Genomic DNA, 6976 nt, shown 5'->3' on the forward strand with positions numbered 1-6976 from the left:
TTGTTAATTTTCGCGACCAAAACTTTTGGTCGGCAAAAGTGAGTTTCCACGACCAAGAGCTGTTTTGGTCGGCAATAGATGTATTTTTTGCGACCAAAACTCTTGGTCGGCAATTGTTATTTTTTGCAAAAAAAAAATAATTTATTTGTCACGACTACTAAATTGGTCGCCGAAGCAAGAAAACAATACACCTGTAATTCCTAATAATTCATTCAATCCATAATAAACCTATAATTTTAAAGCATCATTCAAATTAACTGAATCATTAACATTCGACACAATACATAATTCATTAACATTCGACACAATACAACTATTCTAAATTTTCATTCACAAGTCACATCTATCTAGCATAACAATTTGAAACATAACTTGTTACATGCTCAGCCATTTACTTCATTCTAACTATTCTAAGTTTGCTCAGCCATTTACTTCATTCCACCCTAATGTGACATGCTCTCCTCCAGATAGTCCAGACCCTGAGAAATCAAGGGTGAAAACAGCCAGATCACTCGGCTTCGGACGAATAGTATAAGAAGGGCAGCATATGCTTTCCATCTCAGGTTTGTAAAGGAAACAGCCAGATCTTCTCCAACCTCAGTCAAGAAGGGCTACAGGGCAAAAATATATTGGAGCCCGTGAATACAAATACATTCTAATCAACATCTATCCATTTATCGTACAGGACAAAATATTGCCAAAACATCTCATTGTTAATGAATGAACATCACGACCACACCACCTTCACCAAATATGAATTAATTAATAAACATCTCATTTCATATTTGGATTCATGCCCTGATAAGAGTCTTAACACAGTTTTGTCTACTTATGTGCAGGTGCAGCTTTATTTTTATTTTATTCTATTTTTGCACACGCACGCCCGTGTGTGAGAGAGAAAGAGAAAACCAATAATGAAATTCTGAATAGGCAAACGATACCATGCCTACTTGAGTTGAGTCCAACTCTTGGGATGACAACAAGAACCATTTGATTTTAATGATACCATTATTTAAGTATTCCACCAATAGGTTCAAGGCAAGACAGAGTAACCATATTGACTTTCGACTATGGTTCCTATATACAGTATGTAGGAAGATTGAATCAAGAAACATCTCAACTTGGTGATGCTTCTCTCCCTTTTCTTCCATGCTAGGATTTCACTCTATTTAGTTTCCGAAGAGAAAAAGAGAATTCCAAAATTCTAACATACATTCTCAGCAACCAAACTAAGCACAAAAGAATAATTGAAGAAAAAAAAGTTCTCCCCAATTAAAAAAATGGAAAGCTGAACAAAGAAATTTTACCTGAAAAGTGTGTGAATATCAGCTGTTGTGGAAACCATTTGGCCTGAAAAGTGGAAACTTGACAAATTAAATCATTTCATCTACAAATATCAACAATTAGAGGTGATAACCATTTGGCCCTTCCAATCTACACATTTGTACCTTACTCACCAATTAATTTTTATATCACGTGGTGTCAGATAGTCAATTTCAAATCCCTTTTCACATTTCAACAGTATTACTCACATGCTCTAGCATATGATACAAACCATAAAGTATGGGTGTCGCACTTCAATACTAGTAGTGTATCACAAAGTTATCAGGTGCAGAATAAGATCAATTTAAAGAACAATATGAGAACAAGAAAAAAGATACCAGGAACTCAACATGTATCAAAACTTGAAAAATTCAAAGTACCCACCACATATGCGTTGGGCATACGTCAATGAAAACCAGTTTTCAGCTTGCTCAGTGTTAGTGACTTCTTCCTCACTCTCCTAATATACATAAAAGGGAAGAATAAGAATAGGCTATAATCCAAGCAGGTTTCCAGGTTGCTCAAACTATAACTGATCAAAATCAATCCTTCGATCATTTAAACTTCATTATCATCATAAGGTTGACAAAGGATTTCTATAATCACTTAGTGCTCTTAGTGCTGACATTAAAATAATTTGTCTCCCTCTCAATTTTTCATCACAGTTGGTTGAAAGCAAATATTTGTGGAAGCTGCATGATTTACACAATAATGGAGCAAAAGTGTCGGATGAAATTCATCTTTTGAAAAACTTACTATGAAAATCGAGGTTAGTTTTCTATTCGTACTTAGTTTAGCATTCATCCAGCTGTTAGAACCTTTCAAAATTTTTGAATTTAACTTTTGGAAAAGGCCAGAAAGCCAAGGTAAAGCCAAGTTGCACATAAAGGCAACTAATGATGGTACAGTTCGTGCTGTTGTTTCATGGTATAAATGTTGGTACCGTAATTACTATTTTCTATCAAAATTTTTTCTAGGGATGGTTATTCCAATATCTCAGTTTCTTTTTCAGGTGGGTACTTTAGCTTGATTGTGAAGCAACAATTTTCTATTCCACTGGCCCAAAATGGATAAGTTTCCCATTCAACAAGGAGTTACAGTTATCATTCCCTAGTGAGTGAAGGCGTTTTACATTACTTTATGTAATTATAATGTTCTAAAGTGGTGTTTGGAAGTTGCCTTAGAATGAGGAATCAATTAACATATAAAGCATGATGCTTTTTGGTTATTTGTTTATGTTGTCTCTTAGTTAGAATTAGGGAACAAAAAAGTGAAGGCTAAGGATAGTGCTAAAGCATGTTACTTTAATGAAACACACTGTTTTTTCATTTTCTTAGTTGGACATCCTAAATCATTTGAAGAAGTAGGTCATATCTACTTCTAGAAATCACACAAGTATTTGAAGTTGGTTGCAAGTAATTTAACTAGAAATTAGATCTCCATATGAATGCATTAATGCATCTTTCTATTGTACTTAAGACTTAATTGGAAGTAATGTATTTACAAAGCTATTCTCAAATTCAGAGTAGGAAATTATACATGTCTACTTTCAGCAAAGGGTTCAATTCTTGAGCAGCTCTTGGTAGATGGTGAACTAAATAAAGCTTACATATTGGGATCCTCCGCATCAAATTCTATAATTTGATTCTCAATTAATAAAAGGTGCATTTTATGATTGTTATTTATTTATTTATTTTAAATTGGTTTTCATTTTATCAAAATTTTAATTTTCTTTGTTTCTTGTCTAGGTTCAGGGAATTGGTGTGACCACTGAAAACAATGTGCTACTTAACACAATCAAACTTAATAGTCCTCAATATAATATGCGCAAACCTTTTATGTATACCTCGCTGGTGTTTTATCATTTGGATGCCCCATTTCATAGGGAAACCAAGTGTAGTTTTCATTATTCATTTTAGAAGACAAACTACAACAATTAACACCCTCTAAAGGTAGACTAGATTCAAATTGGATATGGGCAATATTATTTCTGAATTTCAAAAAATAAAGAAAAAAATGAATCATCAAATAATTTCAGAAGGTAAATCCATCTAGTCCAGTAAACCATAAAAGCACCTCAAAGGAGCATAAGAATAGGCTAACCTCACCAATCCCCATAAAGGCACACATGACAATCAAGAAAGGAAGCCCAACTCTGGCAGCAATAGGTGTCAAAACTGTTGTAGCTGACGACCAGATCACTCCAAAACCCAATACTAGTTTCCCACTAATTTTATTTGCCCAGATACCTCCAAGAATCTATTTGCCAAAGAAATATAAAAAAATCTAGTTAGTAAAGAAGGATGGCAAGAATTATTCAATAAAAAAAATAAATTACATGGAAGGACAATATCTCATCAAGAGCAATGAAGAGTTGATCACTATTTCAAATGTACAATCACCAAAGTATGTGGATTACAATTTCAACCACTGGCTTAGATGATGACAACCAGAGACATACAGATTCAAAATCGTGACTGTTAATTGTTTCCAGATAAAAGGACCAAGACCCACTATAGGTGATAAACAAGAAGGGTTGTGTGAGTATGTGTGTGCACGCTAGATATATCTGCATTACAATTCTAAAAGTCCAAGTATCAGGGTTGATACAACATATAAATGACATTTGAAGATTAGAACCAATTGCTAGTTCTGAGTTAGTGAAAAAAAAAATAACAATTTTAAACCCCTTAGAACCATATATATGGGTGGTGGAAGTTAGAAAAAGCACTTTTATGGAGTTTTACATAAATTCTAAAATTGCCTTTTCTAAAAAGCAAAAACTGCCAATGTTTGAGTCAACCTGAGTGAGGAGATAGCCCCAGAAAAAGGAAAAGTGAATGAGACCAACTGTTGCACTGTTCTAGTTAAACTCTTGTGACATTGGAAGTATTGCAGTAAAACTGCCAATGTTTGAGTCAAGCTGAGTGGGGAGATAGCCCCAGAAAAAGGAAGACTGAATGAGACCAGCTGTTGCACCGTTCCAGTTAAACTCTTGTGAAAATGGAAGCATTGCAATGCTCATATTCACCTAACAAGAAAAATTTAGAGCAGTTAGAATTTGAAAATATGATTTCATCTTGGTTAAGAATTGTTCAATATAATAGAACTGCCTTGCAGGTTGCAACTACTTAGGAGGAGAAGAAATATTCACAATGAAAGCTAAAAATTATTTCAGAAAATATAGAAGAAAAAAAAGATTCAAGATTTGGTTTTTATAGACTATCCTCTATTTCCCAATTACCAAATAAAGTAGCTGAGGAAAATACTCACTTTTTAATGATTCCTCATTTTGATATTTGCTCAAATTTAGGTCATTTGGAAAGAATGAAGTAAAATCTCACTGGTATTGCCTAATGCGAACAACTAATTGGCTTCGGTTGGTGAATTTTTTTTTTTTTTTTTGGGTGAATAAGACATAAAATAGAACAAAAAAATTTACAAGTTTATAGGGGACATGCCCTAGGCCCTACCCACACAACACAACAGCTAAGAAGCCACATGTAACGAAACCACTGAAGCAAAGCCACACAACAACAACAGCCACCCAACACTCTCTTCCTTCCGAAACAAAAATGCATACTACTATAAAAACCATACTGAATACAGAAAAATCTAGCATGCAATAAAACTTGTACATCAGATTAGAGTAGAACACAGGGGCAAGAAACAATAAAAGAATTGTCAAGGTGCAACATAACTGAAATTTATAAATTCAGAATGCAATTTTAGAACTCAAACCATCCACTTAAATCTTGGGATTGTAATGCCATGCATACCTAGCTGATGTGGCCAAGATATTTGGTTTCCTAGAATTAAATCGAACAGATATAACTATGTCTTTTCCCCACTCAAAGCTATTCACAGGCTGGGACCTATTTACAATGAGAAAAAATAGCATGTAAAGGTAGAAAAAATTCAGGAAGTTAAAAAGAATCAAAACAAGTAGAGTTTCAAAACCTATTATGATCCCATATATCTACTTGAGCTCCAGCTGTGGCAAAGATATTACCCTCATATTGGTGATCAACAGCCCTAAAAAACATATTCATCACAGATTGAATGTGTTAAATCAAAAATTAATTCCAAAAACAGATTTAATTTTAATTTTCATAACAGATTGATTCAGAATTCTTGAAAATATAAAACAACTAAGAGTAGTAGTTATAGATTCAAACCATTCCTTAAGCACAAACCATTCAATTCCAAAACACTCAGACCTTGATTTTCAATTTAAATTTAATTTAATTCCAAAACACACAAACCACACAAACATTCAAATTTAATTTTCAATTTTTACAGATTTAAATCCTAATCATTTAAAAAATCACTCTAAAGAATCTAGAATCATAACTCAGACCTTGATTTTTAGATAACAGACATATACTCTTACCTTTGATCTAAGATCAAACAGATTCAGATCACACAGAACACAGATTCAGATCACAGATTCAGACCAAAACAAACACACAGAACACAGATTTAGATCTGTTGGTCCAACAAACACACAGAACACAGATTCACATTTGATCGGGGCAAGAGAGAGAGAGAGACAGAGATTGTGAGAGAGAGAGAGAGAGAGAGAGAGAGAGGCTTACCCGTGAATAGATCGGTGCGATGAGAGAGTGAGACGATCGGTGCGATGATATGAACAAAGAGAGAGTGAGATAGACAGTGATGAGATGAGAGTGATCGCCGATCGGTGCAGAAGATGAAGATGAACAACGAAACGAGAGAGTGAGAGAGACAATGATGAGATGAGATGAGATGAGACTGAGAGTGAGGTATAGACAGCGATTAGGGTTTTTTCTTTTGTTTGTTATAGATGAGGTGAGTGAAATGGTGAGAGATGGACGGTTAGATTTGAAAGAGGAAAAAAAAAAGTAATTTTGGCGACTAAAATATTAGTCGCTAAAAATATAATTTGGCGACTAATTTTTTTTTATTGCTGAAAATAAGTTTTTGGCGACCAAATTTTTGGTCGCCAAAAAATATGTGACCTTCCGCGACCAAATTTGTAGTTGGTCGGTAAAAGCATACCACTTTTTGCGGCCAACTCATTTTTTGGTCGCCAAAATATAACCTTCTGCGACCAATAATATTTGGTCGCCAAAATTAATGATCATTCGCGACTAATTGATATTTGGTTGCCAAATGTCATTTTTTGGCGACCAAAATTTTTTTGGCCGGCAAAAGTGGTCGCAAAATGTGTAAATTCTTGTAGTGAGTCTATCTGGTCAGGAGGAGTAGTCATTCTCATGGACTTAGATGGTCTGGAATTTTCCAACCGATTAACATGAACAAGTTGAGGAGATACTATCCCTGAGAGACTTGCTAGGCCGAAAACCCGAAAGGGCGACCTAGGCAAAAGTTAGAGCATAAAAAATTAGAATATGAAGAAAAACTGAGCTCGCAAGGTTGAAAACCCTAAAGGGCGACCTTGGCAAAAGTTAGAGCGCAAAATGAGAGAGTTAATACTCGAGTGAACATGAATTGAACTACGTAAGGCCTGATTCCCATCTTCGGGATACGTAGGCAACTTCATCCTGAAGTTCGATCGTAATCAATTCCAGCTCCACTGTCCTGTCCATTTTGTTGATCAAGTCATCTTTGTCTGTTCTTTACCTGAGGGTTCGGTTGTGATCTTTACTTT

At 34.8% G+C, this 6976-nt stretch overlaps 1 long non-coding RNA gene across 1 annotated transcript; it reads right to left on the bottom strand.

The window, feature by feature from the left end:
- Positions 1 to 231: 231 nt before the first annotated feature.
- Positions 232 to 6057, bottom strand: LOC114280133 (uncharacterized). Its single transcript, XR_014331088.1, has 6 exons — positions 5922 to 6057; positions 5284 to 5358; positions 5103 to 5198; positions 4127 to 4354; positions 3427 to 3582; positions 232 to 1783 (listed from the first exon to the last, which is right to left on the bottom strand). It is a non-coding gene; the product is annotated as an uncharacterized LOC114280133 (long non-coding RNA).
- Positions 6058 to 6976: the final 919 nt, after the last annotated feature.

This window comes from Camellia sinensis, chromosome 5 (assembly GCF_055761805.1).
Source record: "Camellia sinensis isolate YWXY chromosome 5, ASM5576180v1, whole genome shotgun sequence".
NCBI lineage: Eukaryota > Viridiplantae > Streptophyta > Magnoliopsida > Ericales > Theaceae > Camellia > Camellia sinensis.